At 36.1% G+C, this 19071-nt stretch overlaps 1 protein-coding gene across 3 annotated transcripts in view; it reads right to left on the reverse strand.

Moving 5' to 3' along the window:
- Positions 1–19071, reverse strand: part of LOC138149731 (rab proteins geranylgeranyltransferase component A 2-like) — a 141729-nt gene that overhangs the window by 101729 nt on the left and 20929 nt on the right. The window lies entirely within an intron of this gene.

The following is a 19071-nucleotide window of genomic DNA, read 5'->3' on the forward strand; positions in this document are numbered from 1 at the left end:
TGAAAAGCTGATAACTCTCAATATTAAAATTTATATGATTATCATGACCTTTAAAAGGGATATACATAGCTAGAGGGTGTGGGTATAAATGAATTAATCTGATGATGAAAAAAAAACTTATTAAGGGGTTCAAAGACACTGTAATGGGATAAAAGGAAAGGATGAGGCAAAAAAGGTAAATTATGCCATATGAAGAGGCACAAAAACACACTATAGTAGAGAGGAAGGAAAGCGGGAGAGGAGCATCATTTGAACATTATTCTCACTGGTTCTGGTTCAAGGAGGGATAAATGAAATCAGTTAAGTTTAAGATTCTAATGTGAAAAGACACAAAAATTCATTAAATAGAGGGAAAGGAGGGAGGGAGAGGAGCACTGTATGACATTTACTCTCATTGATTTGGGGTCAAAGGGGGAATAACATACTCTGAAAAATATAAAAATATATTGTGTCCTACAGGCAGTAGGAGGGTAAGAGGGATAAGAAGAGGGGAGATTAGATGGGAGGGAAATAGTAGTAAGGGGAGAGGGCAGGTAAAGAAGGGGGGCCACAGGGAGGGAACACTGAAGGAGGTGGTGGTCAAAAGGAAAACTATTAAGGAGGGGAAGGGAAAAGGAAGAAACAAAAACATAAGCAGGGGAGGGAATAGGATGGAGGGAAAGAGACAGACAGTAATCATTACTGTGAATGTGAATGGGAAGAACTCTCCCATAAAACAGATGCAGATAGCAGAACGGATTAAAAAACTTAATCTTACAATATGCTGTCTACAAGAAACACATTTGAAACAAAGGGATACACACAGGGTAAAGGTAAAAGGCTGGAGTAGAATATACTATGCTTAAGATATAGTAAAAAAAAAAAGCAGGGGTAGAAATCCTTACCTCAGACAAAGCAAAAGCAAAAATTGATCTAATTAAAAGAGATAAGAAAGGAAACTATATCCTGCTAAAAGGCACCATCGAGCATTACTTAACATATATGCACCAAGTGGTATGGCATCCAAATTCCTAGAGGAGAAGTTAAGGGAATTAGAGGAAGAAATAGATAGCAAAACTGTAGTAGTGGGAGACCTTAATCTTCCCCTCTCTGAACTTGAAAAATCTAACCTCAAAATAAACAAGAAAGAAGTTAATGAGGAGAATAGAATTTTAGAGAGGCTAGATATGATATATCTCTGGAGAAAACTTAATGGGGATAAAAAGGAATATACTTTCTTCTCAGCGAGTTATGGCACATACTCAAAAATCGACCATGTACTAGGGCAGAAAGACCTCACTTCAGTACAGAAAGACAGAAATATTACATGCATCCTTCTCAGATCATGATGCAATAAAAGTAATATGAAATAAAGGGCCATGGAAAGATAGACTAAAAACTAATTGGAAATTAGACAATTTAATCCTAAAGAATGAGTGAGTCAAACAAGAAATTATAGAAACAATCAGTAACTTCATTCAAGAGAATGACAATAATGAGAGAACATACCAAAATTTGTGGGACACAGCAAAGGCATTTCTTAGGGGAAGTTTCCCTGAGTGCATACGTGAATAAGTTAGAGAAAATGGAGGTCAATGAATTGGGCATGCAATTGAAAAAGCTAGAAAAAGAACAAATTGAAAATTTCCAATTAAATACTAAATTAGAAATAATGAAAACCAAAGGAGAGATTAATAAAATTGAATTAAAAAAAACTATTGAATTAATAAATAAAACTAAGAGCTGGTTTTATGAAAAAAAAACAAAAAAAAATGATAGACCCTTAGTCAATATGATAAAAAAAGAACTTGAATATTATGTAGCACAGCAAACAGAGGAAAAAAATCACATACACATACCATATATGACAATATAAACAGGTTCATACTGATAATGTAAGAAACTTAAGCAGTAAAAAGGAGAGGGAGATATGTTGGGGAAAGAATAGGCTCAAAATCAGAATTTAGGTAGCAAATATTTTCCACCCTAAAACTGGGCTTGGTTGAGAATAGGTACCAGATATGGGGAGGGACATTCCTGATCAGACCTAGATCTGGTGAAGAAGTTCTTGCATTAATTTATCAATACCAGACTTGGGTGAAGCTCAGGTAGAGGGAGTTCCTTTATTGGGACCAGAAACTGAGAGAGGACCTAAGTCAGGGGAGGGGAACCTGTGGCTTTAAGGTCACATGTGGCATTCTAGGTCCTTAAGTGTGGCCTTCTGACTGAATCCACATTTTACAAAACAAATCCTTTTATTTTTATTAATACATTTTTCATCTTTTTAATTTTTATTTTATTTTAAAATTAACATATTTAAAATACCAAAGAATTAAATGAGTTTTAATGAAATAATCCTCCCAGATTGATCAATAAAAATAGAACATTAGCAAGTCATAAGGACTAAATTAAGCATTGGTATGCTCATTATTTAGGTCTAACTTTCACTGCCTGACTGGTCCCACTACTGAATGAAGCTGGTTGGCAAGAATTTCTGGGGGTCAACTACTCCAGTCTATTATCAGCTTTTGAGAGTGATGCATTGTGGATCTGTTTGAAGTGGAATTTATGAATAGTTGCACAGATCAATATACACACACATACATATATATATGCATATATATGTGTGTATATATATATGTATATATATATGTGTGTGTATATATATGTATATATATATATGTGTGTATATATATATATATATATATATATATATATATATATAATTCTGTCTGCTTAACAGTCCATCCTGTCAAAGAAGACCAAGAGGATGCTGAAAGAAGAAAATAGATTTTTTTTTAAATGAGGATTGGGAAATGCAATATTTTCTTGTTTCTGCTAAAGATAAAATTATTTGCTTGCTTTGTGATACTGCCATATGAATATTAAATAATTCAAAGCTCATCAGCATTATAACACTCATAAGGACTACAAATATTTTAAATTAGAGAGAGAGGTATGAAAGGTTATATGGGAGGAATTAAAAGGTGAAAAGCAAAAGCAAAGACAATTCTTTCAAGCAGCAATAAATCCTGGAAATAATGCCACTGAAGCAACTTATAATGTAGCTTATATGGTCAGGAAAAAAGGGAAGCCATTCAGTGATGTAGAAATTGTGAAAGAATATATTGTCAAAGTTATAGATCATGCTTAGATCCTGGTAATTTTTCAAAGTACAAATGACTGCCTCTTTCAAGGGGAACCATAACTGATTGGCAACATGAACAACTTCATGAAATAGTTCAAAGGAAAAAAAATATTTAATATTATATATATATATAAAATTCAATTGCATTGTATAAATCAACTGATACTACTGACAGTGCAGATTTTATACTTAATTTTGGTTCATAACAAGATTTTCTTTGCTATGCAGAGTTATTCACTCTGGGCACAATTGCCAACAGAACATGGGAAATAGACATCTTCAACAATTTTCAAGATAAATGTCATGAAGTTGGATTGAATGTGGTAAATGCAGTGAGTCTATGTTCAGACAGTGAACTTTCCATGACAGGAAAACATGAAGGGTTTATTACACAGATAAAAAAGTATTAACAGATCCAGATGTTCTTATTTCTTTTTATTGTATTTTGCATCAGCATAATCTCTGTGCTGGAGCTACTGTTTTAAGTGACACTTGGCAACAAGTTAGAAGTACTGTTAACTATATTCATGCAAATGCAACATGGCATCATCAGTTTCATAACATGCTAAAGTTGAATGATGAGGTATTCAGTGTGGATTTGCTGTTTCATTCTAAAGTGCATTGGCTATTGCAGGAACAGGTGTTAGCTAAAATTTTATCTCTGCAAGAACAGATAGTTAAATTTTATGAAGAACAGAATCAGCAATGTGAATTATTGAAAGAAGATTTCTATGGGAATTCTACATTTCTGTGTGATATAACGTCAAATCAAAACAACTTGAATATTTCTTTGCAAGCTAAAACTAAGTCTATATATAATATGTGGCAAAAAAAATCCAAGCATTTAAAAAAAGCTGTAATTTTTCAAAATGTTTCTTCTTCAAAAAGAAATTTAGGATGAACATTTTCCCTAGTTAGCAAAGGTTACTGATGAGCAGGATGATATATACAAATCACTTGAAGAATATGTAGCTGTATAAACCTGTTAATTGGAGAATACACTGAAAGGTTCACTGACTTTGAGAATCATGACATCACGCTCAAATTAGCATTTCAGCTTCACCTAGCTGATATCACCAAAGCACCAAAAGCACTACAGATGGAATTGAGTTCTAAGTTTTTAAAGTCATTGTTTGATGCTAAGAAACATTCAATTGAAATATGAGAAAATCCTGCAGCAACATGCCTAAAAAGGTTTTCTTGATTTTCAGCCACTTATTGCTGTTGAATCTACATTCTCCCACCACCCTAAATCAAGATGCCCTTAAGGTTACAGATGCCTGATACCCATCTTGAGGATCAACTGAAACTGGAGACCTCCATGATGCAACCAAATGCTCAAATGCTTTCCAACACAAAGCAGACACAACAAGGTCATTAAAATGTTAGTTAACTTTAAAATTAACAAATAGTTTTCATTTTTTGAAATGATTACATACATGGTAGTTAGATTTTTACAAAATAATGTATATTTTAAATCATATCTAATTGAAGTTTCTTGATGGCTGCCTTATTTGATTATAGCTAAATATTAGTGTGGCTTTCCAACATGAAATGGTTCCCCACCTCTGATGTAAGTTAACTGTCTAAAGCAGGAGAAAAATGATTCAAAGATTGCTGCTTTCAGTCAAGAGTTTTATCTAATCAGCAGTCATGTGCCTGACACAGGGTTAACATAAGTCAGAACAGTGGAAAAGTACAATCCCATTTATCTTTGCCTATATGCTTTATAGGCATTAGGACCACTTAGCCTAAATAACTCCATATTGAAATTCTATTTCATTACAATATCAAAAAAAATCTATTTCATTACAATATCAAAAACATATAAAGGGAAGACACAGAGAGAAGGAGGGATGGAGAGAGAGAGAGAAAGTATGTGACAAACCACAGAAGTCAAGAGATAGAATATCTTTTGTAGAAAAGAGCTAGTAGATCATTGAAGAGTTTTTGGAGGGAACTATAAGGAGAGATGAAAAGAAGAGAACCTGGTACTTCAGAAGCCTAATAAATAGGGATCTCTCTCATTAGAACAGTAAACTTCTTGAAGGCTTGCTTTTGCTTTTTATACTCAGCATGGAATATGGTAAAAGCTTAATAAATGATTGCTGATTGCTTGATCTAGTGGTCCAGCATTTTCTTAAAGGTTTTTAGTATTCAGGGAACCACTAATTCCTGAAGCAGTCTCTTTCACTTTTAGACAACTTTAATTTTTAATCTCTTTCTTTCTCTCTTTCCACCCCTCTGTCTCTGTCTCTCTCCTCTCTCTCTCCCTCTTCCCCCCACACCCTAAAAAGTTAAATTTAAAAGTTTCTATTTATTCTCTCTGGGCTGACGCAGAACACATCCAGAATCTCATATGTCAGTCCTTTGAAAATTTGAACACAGCTATTATGTCCAGGGAAATCTTTTCTTTTCCAAGCCTTCTAGACCAACTTCCATATAGATTTGTAAAAATGGATTTATGATTTTAATTCTATGGCACAAATACCACAACACAAGAACATTTCATATTTAGAAGGATGGAATGAGATTAATAAAGTAATGGGTATGTAAACATTCTGGGAGGTAATAACGTATGGGGAAAATGTGTAGAACTCAGAATCAGGACAAACATGAGATGGAAACACACCTCTGAAAGGTACCAGCTCTGAGACCAACACTTTCCCAATCTGTAAGATGGTGGAAATAATACCAATATTACCTACCTCACAAGACTTTTTTATGGTTCAAATGAGATAACACATGTAAATAGGTTAAGAGCTCTCATCAATTAAGGTTTGATGTTACTACAAAATGAGGCACAAATAAGTTATTGAACAGGAGGTGTTTTGAATTTTAAAAAAAAGATTTACTTTGCTTTAGCACAGAGAGGATATAGAGCAAGGACACAGTGGCCCTAAGCTTCTCTTGACTATACCCCTTTCATATCTACATGGAAATGTGTCTGGTCAGCAGGATAATGTAGATGACCCCAGTGATCTTCAGAAATCCACCATGACAGGATGAGTCCACTTTTTATGCCTTTAGGTGACTGAAGCTGCATCACACTTGACTTTTTATGCTTTTAGGTGATGCTGAAGCTGTATCAAAGGATTCAGGGGCCAATTTAGTAGCATGGATGGCTTAGCTTTGTTGCCTTTTAGGGAAAATTAATCCCTGTTACTAGGAGACAGAGGAATAATGGTCCTATCACAGAAAAAAAGCATTGTAACCAATGGAATTGTATCAAATACCAAAAATATTTTAAAACTGTAGATCTAGAGCTAGACAGGACTTTAAAGGTCATAAAATCTAACACTTTTATTTTAGAGATGAGGGATTCTAATAATAGAGAGATAACAGAACTTGCCCATGATCATACATTTAGCAACAGTCTTACACAGGATTCAAGCCCAGGTCTTACTGATACCAACTTCAGTGCCGTGTTCACTAAACCAGTGTCAATCTCTGATAGAAACAGATCTCTGTGAGCCACATATTAACCTTATCTCTGTTTTATTGTATTTAATGTTCTCTGTGTTGTATGTATTTTTATTTAGTTCAGGCTGAAACTAGGAGTTTTGAAGGCTGATCGGGACTCTGAGCTACAAGTCTGGAACTTCAGCACCATACTGTCTACACTTGTGTGGCATACCATGACCTTGAGGGACCAGTAATGGCTGAAACTATTTAGTGTGGATCACCGGAGAAAGACAAAGATGTAACATTACCTTGGGCATATTCTCTAGTCTTCCCAGAGATATGGAAACATAGATGCTGACTTCTTGTCACAATTATCAAATGAGCAGAGAGGCAAGATACAAGAGTAATGAGGAATATTAGCCACCTGATCGTTTCTGGGAAGTTCTAGAGAAACAGTGTAGTATAATAAAAACAGCGTCAGACATGAAATCAGGAACATGAGTTTTGACTGTTCTATTGACCAAAGCAGCCTCCTCATCCTACTAAATGAAGAAGAAAAGTTAACCCCCCACCCCCACTCACCCCACAGTCACCTTGTCAGAATAAGACCAGCAGCTGTGGTCTACACTTACTTTTCCTTTGGTGGGAAGAATGAATATCAAGTAGCAGCCAATCTCACTACCCCAGGAGACTTCCCCCTCAATCTCCCACCTTCTAGCATGAATCAGCACTGGTCTCCAAGTCAAGACTTTTCTCCACCTTTTCTTTTCTTTTTTTTTGGAGGGGGAAAGGAAGAGCAATTGGGGTTAAGTGACTTGCCCAAGGTTTCCACCTTTTCTAATGCTTTTTAAACCAAGTTAAGAATATTATAAAATCCAACATGTTCTACTGGTTAGCTCTCTCAAGCTCTCTTGTTACAACACTAGATCTGACCTGTTTTCACTTTGCCTGGCTATCCTTCTTATTAAAATATATTTCCTCAATAAAGCTTGTTTACTTTTCTTATGTGAGTCATGTTTTTTTTTTCTACCAGACTACTGGAATACTGAACCTTAAAACAAAACAAAACAACAACAAAAAACTACACCTGACATATATGTGTATACATATATACATACACATACATTTCCATAAAAAAGCAAAGCCACTGATAAATTTTTTCTATGTTGTTTACAATGTCATCACTGATGACACATGGGGGCAATGAACAATAAGAAAAACTGACTCCTGAATTGGAAACATCAAGAAACTGAAGGGAATATGATCATCTCATTGTCGATTTTGTGATATCCAGGGGGTCGGTTCAGAGATGTGAATCCTAAGCTTTCGAAAAGCAAACTTCAAAAAGGTCCAAAAAAAGATCATTATGAGCCTATCGCCTGAGATTCTAAAAGGGAAGATGGGCTCAGCAAAGATGTTGGGCTCTACAAAGGACATTTTAATAATATAATTGTGAATGATAACGGATGAGGAGTAAAAGGATATCTAAAGAGATGGATGTGACTTCAAAGGTAGTTCACTAATGAGATCAGAATAGGCCACATACAAAAGATGGAAGCAGGAGTACACATCTAAAGACTTTTTTAGGTGGCATAGTCCTACAACAATAGAGCAAGAATGAAAATACACAATAAGCTGAGATTTGTGGGAAATGCCAATTGGTCAACAAGCAAAATGATTTTTCTCTTTTTTTTTAATTAAATTTTCAATGTAAGAAAAAGAAGGAAGAGAAAAGCCTATTTCCTAGGGAAATAACTGTAGTATTAATGGGATGAAGAGAAAAAGGAATATTATTCACCATCTGATATGGTTCTATATTGGAGAAGACTATGTTAGGTATAACCTAAGATAGGTGAGAATATACTAGAGTTCGCGTCTTTTAGCCTAGACCAATTGAACATAAAATGTTTTGGAGAATCTCCACTGTCCTGCATCCAGGATCAAGCCCTGCCAATAAAAATAAAGCCCAAAAGAAATGGCACCTGAACTTTTGAGGAAAAAGAAATGCTTTGCCGTCTATGTTCAGCATTTTTTTTCTTTTTTGTTTTGTTTTGGATTTTTTTGGTTACCTCATGGCAGGAGTTGTACTTGTTTTGTATAGACTGGGCTGCTTTTGCTTTTAAGGGGTTAGTAGGCCTTTCTCAGCATAATCACCAGATCAGAATGATCCTTGGTTTGACTTCCTTGCTGCCTGAGGCATAAGTGAAAAGATCAGACTATGGAGAGCTAAATTCATAGTTTTTAGCAGATAAATCTGTGCCCTGAAGACTTCCTTCCTTGATTTCTGTGGTGAAGGCAAATGCAAAAAGGAATAGCCAACCAGGCAATTTATATGAATTATCTTTTTTTACTCTATGAACTTTATCATTTTTAATCCTTTGTTATTAGTCAAGTTATTTTTATTTTATGGTGCATAAGTATCTTTTTGCATCATAACCCCAGGGCTTTAATCACTAGATTTACTTCAATTAGACCAATCTCCAAATAGTCCTCCTTACAGGAATTTTAGGCTCTAGGGAGCAGGTGTATATTTGGGTGGCTGTGTATGGGGGCGGGGGGACTTTGGGGCCAATTGTCCTTGTAGTTATTATTAAAATCAAGCTACATATCCCTACATACTCCACCCACACAGTAAACTGTCCTTGGATAGTAATATTGTAGCATTCATCTATCTAGTGTCCTTCATAAGTGTTTTGAAAATATGAATTTCTTTTATCAAATAACCTTGCAAATGTATTAGGAATGACATGTGATGAATATATTTGTTCATGACAGCATGATAGAAGGTGTTGTTTAATTGGATTAACTCCTAAAATGTATGCCATACAGAGCTGCTATCTCATGCTTGCAGACAGCATACACACTTCACAGAAAAAGTGATCAATCCATAGTGCACGTTACAGACACACTGAGCCTCATTCACTTCGCAAGTCTGTAACTATCATATTCAACTTTCACTCTCTTTTGTCTTGTTCCTAAGAGAGCTATCGGGGAACTTCATTATAAAATCAAGGATTTAGAAAAGGCAAAGACAGCTAGCATGGAAGGGAAGTTTAGACACAATCTCTCCTTTCATTTTCTAAGGAAACTGCAACTCAGAGAGGCAGTTGCATTTAATATAAAGAAAGATTTCCTAACAATGTGGATTTTCTTTTTCAAATAAGAAGAATTTCCCATGTGTGTTCATCATTGTCAGGGTCACATTAATGTCATGCCCAATAATGGAATGATCTGCTTTTGGAGGTATGAAGGTCCCTATCCCTATGTAAAAACTTTTGGAGATGATGTACAGTTTAGGTCCCAAATAGAGAAAATAATTGATTCAAATGCACACTATTCAAAGTTATAACTGGGTAAAATGTGGTAACCGGGTCCAATCCAATGGCAATATATACAGTGCAAATGTGAATAATGTAGCCACTTCAGTTGATTCTTATTTGCATTAATCAGAGTCTGGATGCACAGGGGCTTCTGCTCACAATAGGACTAATTGATGATGGGCATTGCAAAATAACTATCCCCTCAAGTACTCACATATTCAATCGCTCTATTATTTCATCAATTTGGGAGCACTCTTAAATGATGACAGCAATCATCATAACCAATCAATGTTTACCCATCCTCTAATTCTTGGGCAGTTTGTCCCATAAATTCATCATCATGCTGCAGACCTTGACTTCCTCTTGATAAGACGAAACCATCCATGGAACACTCTGAATATATACCTATTATCCCTTGATCTCACCATGTAGCCAGATCATCTTTACTTAGCATTCTTTTCCTAGATGACATCTTTTTCCCCTGTTCTTCTCAATTCATCATCAGTTATATAATACATCCTACTAATACTCACAACATACTTCCCCACTGCCTCTTCTATGGTAACAGTATTGTTTTAAGATACTGTCTTATTACTATACAGCAAAATTGGTAGAATGTTATTAAAAAGATGAAATCTTTTTTTTCCTCATAGGAAACCTAGGGTCATTATAGGAGGTCTGCAATTTTCCAAAGGCAATATATTCAAAACTCTCCTTTTGTTCAACTCTGGGTCCATCCCATTACCCATCTGTACTATCTGTTCCAAATATACATAATGATTCTCAAACTTTATACAGCATCTTGTCTACCCAAATGAATGTAATATTCTGGGCAATAGCTGTTCTCCATCCATTTGGCATTTCCTGTGCAGACACCAGGGCCAGACATTTTGGGGGGCAGTTATAGATCTCTTTCAGGACATTCTGAAGTATTCCAGGATTTGATGCAACCAGCACAATGTCATCCTCAAACAGAAACATCTGGAGAACCTCACCATCCACGGAGAAGCTCTCTTCAAGGAAAGCCTCTACAACCACGTGGGAATCTTTGATGAGCATGCATCTTGCTGTTTTATGCTTTCTTTTATATTTGTCATCAGAGAATCCCCGAGCATAGCCATTTGTTCTTTTTTAAAGGATTCTTGAATAATTTTTTCTGTATGGATATAGGAGATACCCTACTGAAAAAGTCTTTAAAGTAGCATTTTGTTCTACTATATCAAATTATTTTTCATAACAATCAGCACAATAGAATTTCATATTCTCATTGTCTTTCAGTCAATTGAGTAATTGTAAAAATGGGATCCGTTGTTGGAAATTGCTTGTAAAAACTGACATAATCCCTAATAACGCTTTCATCAAAGATGTTCTCCATTTGTGGATGGTTGAGTCTCATAAAGATTTTCTATAGATGGTAATTTAGCCCTGTTTGTTGGTAGCTGATGTTTTCTCAATTATCTTTTTTTTTAATAATTACATTTTCAAGCCAAATTGAAAAAAGGAATATCTAGGAATATTGCAACTCAGAGATTCCTCAAAGAAGGTTAAAGTGTATAGTTGAATGATGTTCAGATGTTTTCATATTGAATATTTAGTGTTTCTGTTGTGGTCATTATTTGGAATTTCCACCTGCAGTTACAGAAAAAATGCCACTTTTGCAGAAATCATGCACTTAGCCTTCATTCATTTTTTCAAAGAAACTACTCACATGAAAAAGTCAAAGGACTTAAGCATGGTGCTTGTTGATTGTAAAAGATAATGAAAATGGTATTCAACCCAGTTTTATTTTTCTTCACAAAACAATTTCATAGGTGGGAATCTCTTGAAATGTAACATTTAAAAATGTCTCATGGTAATTGTCACCCCTCTTGAATACCAAGAGATGATACTGCTTTCCTTTGGTATGGCAAGTCTGTTTGAAAAGGGGAAAAACAAAGGAAAAATGTCAAGGTTATCCATATATGGAGACTTCTGTACAACTAGCTTCACTTTCTTGTCCTTTGTGCTTCCCTTTTTGCCCCTCCCCTTCCCCCTCCTTACCAAGCTAAATATTTTTTTGCAAAGCAGTGACTACACTGTCAAAGTACTCAGGCCAGATATGAAGAGCTGACCAAAGTCATAGTAAGATGCAGAGTTCCTTTATGTTCAGGGTCTCAATCACTGTTCTGTAGGGGAGACAATTACATCATTGTGTGAGACTGATGTCTTAACATTCAACACAAGGTGCATGCAATTTTATTTTTAAGGAGTAGGTATGCATGGAAACAATTTTTTTAGGTTGCCAATGACAGAAATTAATAATATACTTTAAGATTATTATGAAAATCCATATTATAAAATGATAATTTAAAATATAAGTAAAATATGGACAAGAAGACCTGGGAATACAGATTTTATCTACACAGAACTAGAAACAGCCAGAGACAATTTATTTCTTTTTTTTTTCTAATAAGGCTGGCAAAGGAAAAACTTTTGCCAGAGAAGATCAGCTAGAAAGCATTCCTGTGTGCCAATTGCCGTCCTCTGAACGAGGGTGTATGACACAGAATGAGGGTGTAATGACAATTTTCCCTGGAGCATCACTTCAGCTCTGCTCTTGGGCATTCTGCCTAGCAGTGCTTCTAATGGCAGCCAGGACTCCATAGCCTGTCAAAGTGAAGCTTGGCTTAGCAAGTTAAGCTAGACATGAAGCAATGACAGATGAGGCTATCACACACAGATGATTCCCCTCTCTCTAATGCAACCTAGAAATGGGCATGATGATGCAAATATACCTTGAGGTACTGCTTTTGATCTGGGTGATGAGAATATTTCACTAGAGAGTATCCAGTTCTGCTGCCATTTAAAATGAAATGCATGGGAAATGTCACCTGGACTTTTGAGCAAGAGGAAATAGTTTGCCACATAGGTTCAACATTGCCAGGGTCATGTTAGCATCAAGCACAAAGCCAGATCCTATTACCAGTGAGAGACCATTGTAAGAAATCTACAGGGATGGGAGGTTGGGAGCATATTCTTCAAGGTATTTTTTGGTTGACAGGTATAGATTGTTCTTATGTAAAAAATCATTATTTGAGGGTTAGGGAAGGGAGGAATGAAGGAGGAAAAAGAACAGGTACTTTTCTACAAAGGGAAGCCATCTGTTGGCTTGTCACAAATATAAATAAATGCTGTTAGCTTGGTAACATTCAAGAATGATTGGTTCTAGATAAATCAATATGTGTGTGTCTGTGTTTCTACTTTTCCAACCTTATGTCTCAATACTTTCCTTCATGTTCCCTATGTTCCAACCAAATCGGGCTATATAACTTTACAAATCCATATGCCAGGGAAGCATAGTAATCCCTTTCCTATGGGTCCAAAGACAAGTGCTTTCTATTACAAAGCGTTGTCTTGATCTAAATGACAATTTAAAGTTAACACAGAAATAGACATTAGATTTGGTTCTGCTCTCTGAAATCGTCAGTCAAGGCAAAAGACTCTGTCTCTTTTGTTATGAATCAGTCCAATATGATGTCTCCAGAAACTATAAGGTCTAGGTAACAAGTAAAGAAAAATAGACCACTGTATCCTACTGTTTTTGAGAACAACAATCCAAGGTTTCCATCAATATACTGCTAGAGAAATAGAATAAGTCGATTGTGATATGAACATTGGTACAATGAAGATGTTTGGAGTGGACTTTTAGTAGGTAATGAGCCTATATATATATATATATATATATATATATATATATATATATATATTTATAGTTAATTTAGGGGTTCCTAATTCTTTTGTGTATCATGGGTCTCTTTGTCAGTCTGGTGAAGCATCTCCTTTTCAGAGTTGTGGCTTTTTTTTAAAATAATTGAAGGAAATAATAAATCTCATTTAGAGATTAGTGAAAATAAAATATCATTTTCCCCACCCAACTTTATAGATCCCCTCAAGTTTATCCACAGACTTCTTGGGGATTAATGGATTCATGGACCCCAGTTAACAGAACCTCTGATATAATTCTATTCCAAGTAATTCTTTTCAAAAGGCAGGTCTTTATTCAAAAATTAACGCATATATTTTGGTAGGTTGCCCCCAAAAGGGTTTTAAAGAACCAGATAAGTCAGAGCTGAAAGCAATCATTCTTTTCCTTGATATGTTGGAGGGAAAACTCCAAAGCATTGACCATGTGGCTCAATGAGAGACACCAAAAGGAGAGAAGGAACAAGAAAATGACACTAGGGAAACTCTCTGAGTCCTTTACACTTTGCCCAAGACCAATACCTTAAAATAATACTAGGAAAAGTTAGGTTAGGGAAAAGATATAACCAGGGATGCTATCAGTGTACCTTGGATACAGTAATCTTCAGGTCAGAGATAAAAATAAGGACTCCACAGTGGTCCAGGACCCCTAAATAATTTGGTCAGTTCCTAGATTGAAGCAACTCACTCGGGGATACAAGTAACTTTTACCAGAGAAGAAAGAGGTCCCTTTCGGGTAAGTAAACTTGTTTGGTTGGGTTTTTCCCATTTTTGTGATTATGGACAGGAAGATGAAAATAAATTAAGAATATGCAAGATTTTAGACTTGGATAAAAGGTTTAAATTCAGGGGGGGTTGGTTCAGAGAAAGTGACAAGGCAGGTGTCAGGGAGTATCAAGCATATGAGAGGTGTGACTATGAAAGAAGCAACCTATTGAAAAGAAAATAATTAGACCAGGAAAAAAAAACTCAGAAAATTTTTCATATTATAACAGGGGAAACCATTTCCCTATGTGCCATCACTTAACCAAGGGAAAAGTTCTTTCTTTATGGATAATGAGACATATACAGAGATAGATATGTGTACACACACACACACACACACACACACAAGTGCAAATGACCCCAGATGGCACAGGAGAAGAGAGTGAGGCTGGTGACTTTGCATAGCCCTGCCTCACTTAAATCCAAGTCACTTGAAAGTCATGACATTATCTTCTCTATGTCATGGTCCTTTCTGAGAACAAAAGACAGACAACAGCTCACAAGTAGTAGTAGCTGCCCCACTGGGAACCCAATCGTCCAGTTCCAATTGGCAATGCAACTCCATCCATCCATCTGTCCTTCCTTTCTTACTTCCTCCCTCCCCTCTCCCTTCCTTCTTCCTTTCCTTCTTTCCTCTCTCTCCCTTCTCTTCCTCCCTCTGTTCAATCGCTCTTTTCCTCCTTTCCCTCTGCCACATAGGGAATCATACACTCACTTGCAGGTGCTCTGTCCAAAGCAATATAAATACTGATCACTGAAACCTCACAATATTCCTTAGGATTTATGGGCTAGATTTTTTAATGCCATGCCTTAAACCTAAATCACTCTGATTCTTACTGATAGGCTAAAAACAGGTCCCAGTCTAAGCCTACCTTGGTCACTCTTTGAGTTCTGATGACTCAAAGTGTATGTAAAGGGCAATTGTTTCTCTTTTGGCTAGAAATCTCTGGCTAGATAGAATGAGAATGTATTAGCTGATTCATATGTGCCAGGCACCGGGCTAAGTTCTAGGAATGGAAATACTAACAGGGAAGATAGCCCTTGCCTTCAAAGAGGTTACATTCCAATAGGAGATGACCTGAAAAGGGGAGGAATTTTCACAGTTATACATCTGTTAGCTGAGAACTGAGATGAAAGCTTCTGAGAAGGATGAGGCAAAAGCTCAACTATCAGAGCCTAAGAGGGTTCCTAGGAGAGACTAGTACCTTTTGGTGGTATGTATGGGGACATTCAGGGAGGATTAGCACCTCAGGGCTGTTCATTCATCTTTTGTGTCCATCTGTCACCCAATTTTCACATGTGGTTCCAAGAAACCATAGCATACATGACAGCCACATCCAAGTCAAACCATCTCAGCAGATGGGTTAAAGCAGCTTAAGTGTAATTGACAGGCTTCAAATCTGTCAGTGAGTTAGGGGGCTAACTAGCCCAAGCATGTGAAGACCCCCCCCGCCAGAATAGGGGGATGAGAACAATTTTTTTTCCAAAGGTGTATATATGTATGTATGTATGCACGTATGTATGCATGCACACATGCATGTATGCATGTATGCATGTTTGATTAAAGTAAGATCCTTAACCCCTTTTGAATTGCTTTCCTTTAGAAAAAGCAGATCAGCAAACCAGTGTTAGCAGCCATCCTAGGCTTGTTAAGGTGCTTGCTGCTACAGAAACTCTGCCTCAGTTATAACTGATTCACACATAAGTTAGGAAAGTGTCACATGATATCATTAGTCCTCGCCTAAAATAGAGGACAAGCAAGAAGATTTTGGTGGAGAGGAAGGAGGAACTAGTGGTCCCTGCAGTGGAAGTGGTGTGGTCTGGACCTGCCTGGATATTCCAACTCTTAAATTTTGAAGATGAGAAAACTGAGGTCCAAAGAAATTTAGCAATCTGGCAGATCCAGAATTCCTAAACGGCACGATATTTGTTTGCTAGATTTATGCAGGATTCTCAGGAGCCAGAAATGTTAGGTATATGTCACTATTAGCACTGAGAGTTCTTTCCCACGTATTTGACTGAGGAAGTGAAGTACGGAGCTGTTTGGATTCAAATCCTCAAACTCTTTATGGGAGAATGAGTATCATTCTGAAACATCCCCAACCCCCTCAAGTAAATTTGATGAAGGACTAAGAATTCCTAGGTAAATCTCTGACTCTGATAGTAGGGAAATCTCAACATGAGCTTAGCAAAGTTTTAAGTGTTTCTCACAATATTTTAGGAATTCTGTTTGTACAAGCATTAACATCCATGAAATGATAGAGTAACTGATTTCCTGATATAAGCAGAAAATAGCCCTTAATCACACTTGATTTACAGCAGATAATAGAAACCAATGACTGTACTAGGAAAAGAGGCATGCTGAGGAAGCATTTTTTTTTACAAGGGTTCTGATTTGATTTTGCTATTTCTAGGACTACATTCTGCTTACAGCAGAGGAACTTAGATGAAGGCAGATATAAGCTGCTCACTCAGGGTGACATGAGGCCTCTTGCTTTCATTTCATTATGTACAGTTATTGGCGGTCTTGCCTTTTACATGGAAGAAATAATCACTCTCACTGGCATGACGTTCTCTCTAATTTTTCTTCTTCTATAAATGATAGAGAGGCAGCATGATTTAATGGATCAGGGTCTGGTGATACAGTCCATAAGGCCTGGGTTCAAGGGTTGCCTTTCACACAAATGATCTATCTCTGTGACTTAGGTTAAGTCACTTTATCATAGAGAGTACCAGGACATTCTCTAAAATTATACCTTATATATAAGTTACCTGTCTTTATAAGAGGTTTGAGAGTTCCTCATATAAATAAAATCACAAGTCTGTATGCATATGCACACACACACACTCACACACACTCAAACACACACTCACACATACTCACACACACTCACACTCACACACACTTCTAGAACCTAAATGATAGATATTATAAATATTTTTGGTGTCAGGTTCTGATAACTCAAGTTCCTCTCAGATGTAAAGATATCAAGGATTTCAGTATTCAGATTTTCATATCTTAATTTATCTCCCTGAATTAAAGAACTCAGGATTGATACTCATTAGTATTATAGCTTCCATGGTTGACAGATTTATGTAATCAAGTAAAACTTTTAACTTTTGATTCAATTCAACTCAATAAACATTGAGTGCCTAAGATGTTTAAGATATTTCTAAGTTCAAAGTCATTGATGATGGTCCCCCTGAAGGACTTCTCTCTGAGCTTCTACAAAGCTTTTAAAAATAATCAAACAGGCAAATGAAGATCTTGAAAAGCTTTGCAAGCAAGAATACATTCCATTTAATGTGACAAGTTCTGCTCTCCTCAACTAATTAATTGCTTTAGAAATCCACCCCAAAGGAGTCTAATCAAACTGCCAAAGTTAGCAAAAGCAAAAAATAACAAAACAAATTAAACTCTCCTTTCCATTATTTTCATGTGGTATCCTTTTTTTTTTATAAAAAAAATTGCATCTCATTAAGTGATATAATAGCATTGTTTATTGATCAGAGAACAAATATCCAGAGTTCAGATAGCAATGAATCACATAAGCTACTGAGAAGCTGAATACTGTATTTTAACGAAGCATTATAAATCACTTTCACAAATCATTCCAGCAACAAGTAATGGATTGGGTACTTATTTCATTCTTCTATCCTTACATTTCTTTCTACCCTCCTAATGGCTCTACAGACAGCACTTTAGAAGGTAACAATCCAACAGAACTAGGTCTTAGTCCTTGCTCTTGGGCAAATAACTTAGTGTCCCTAGCTCTGATCTATGAAATGGGGATAAAAATTAGGGGTACAATCTGTTCCAAAGGAGTGTGCTTAAAGTCTAAATTAGATAATATGAATGGAGTATATAAAGCATTATCTAAATGTGAAATAACATGGCTATTAGTGATAACAAGGCATTCCTATAAAATTATTTCTTTTAGGATAAGAACCCTGGCTATAAATAGCACAGTACTTTTTGTATTACTCCACATTTCAAAACTTATTTAATGAGTCAAGATGGAATAATAGTGACAGCTACGGTAGAAAGGAAAACACATGGCATTTGAGGTCCAAAGTCTTAGGTTCAAGTTTCATCTCTGCTACTTCTAATTTGTATTATTCAGACAAATTATCTAACTTGTCTTAGTCTCTTTTTCCTTGACTCTAAAATGATAATAAGAGTAGCAGTATGTACCAAAGAGGATTATTGTAAAGATCAAATGACATAATATGTGTAAAGCACTTCAAAAACCTTGCAAACAGTCATAAAAGCTTACATATAAGTCATCTATTATTATTATTTCAAAAAAAATTTTGGAGGGGGAAGGCAATTGGGGTTAAGTGACATCTATTATTATTACCTAACAAAAGAATATTCTGATATGCTAGTGCATTTTTTATCTCACTGATTGACTCCCTTCAGTGTTGCAGTTTGTAGTGTGGATGAACCTGCCCATCATGTGCTATTCTTCATCATGACCCCCAACGCATACACCTACGTGGATACAAATAACATGAAAGATCTTGGGGCTGAATATAATGCTAATAGGAATTTGAAGATCTTCCCTGCCCCTTGGAAGGCTTAAGTGAATTTGAGGACCTTCCCTGATTTGAAAATGTACTCTGCCCCCTAATAGGCTGAATGTGGTCACACAGAGTCTGTGGTGGGAGGCCTATTTTTCAGGAATGCCCATGCCTTATTACGTTGTGATT

The sequence above is a fragment of the Petaurus breviceps genome, unplaced genomic scaffold (genome assembly GCF_028583685.1).
Source record: "Petaurus breviceps papuanus isolate PSGF00001 unplaced genomic scaffold, PetGlider_PUasm1.0 90849, whole genome shotgun sequence".
NCBI lineage: Eukaryota > Metazoa > Chordata > Mammalia > Diprotodontia > Petauridae > Petaurus > Petaurus breviceps.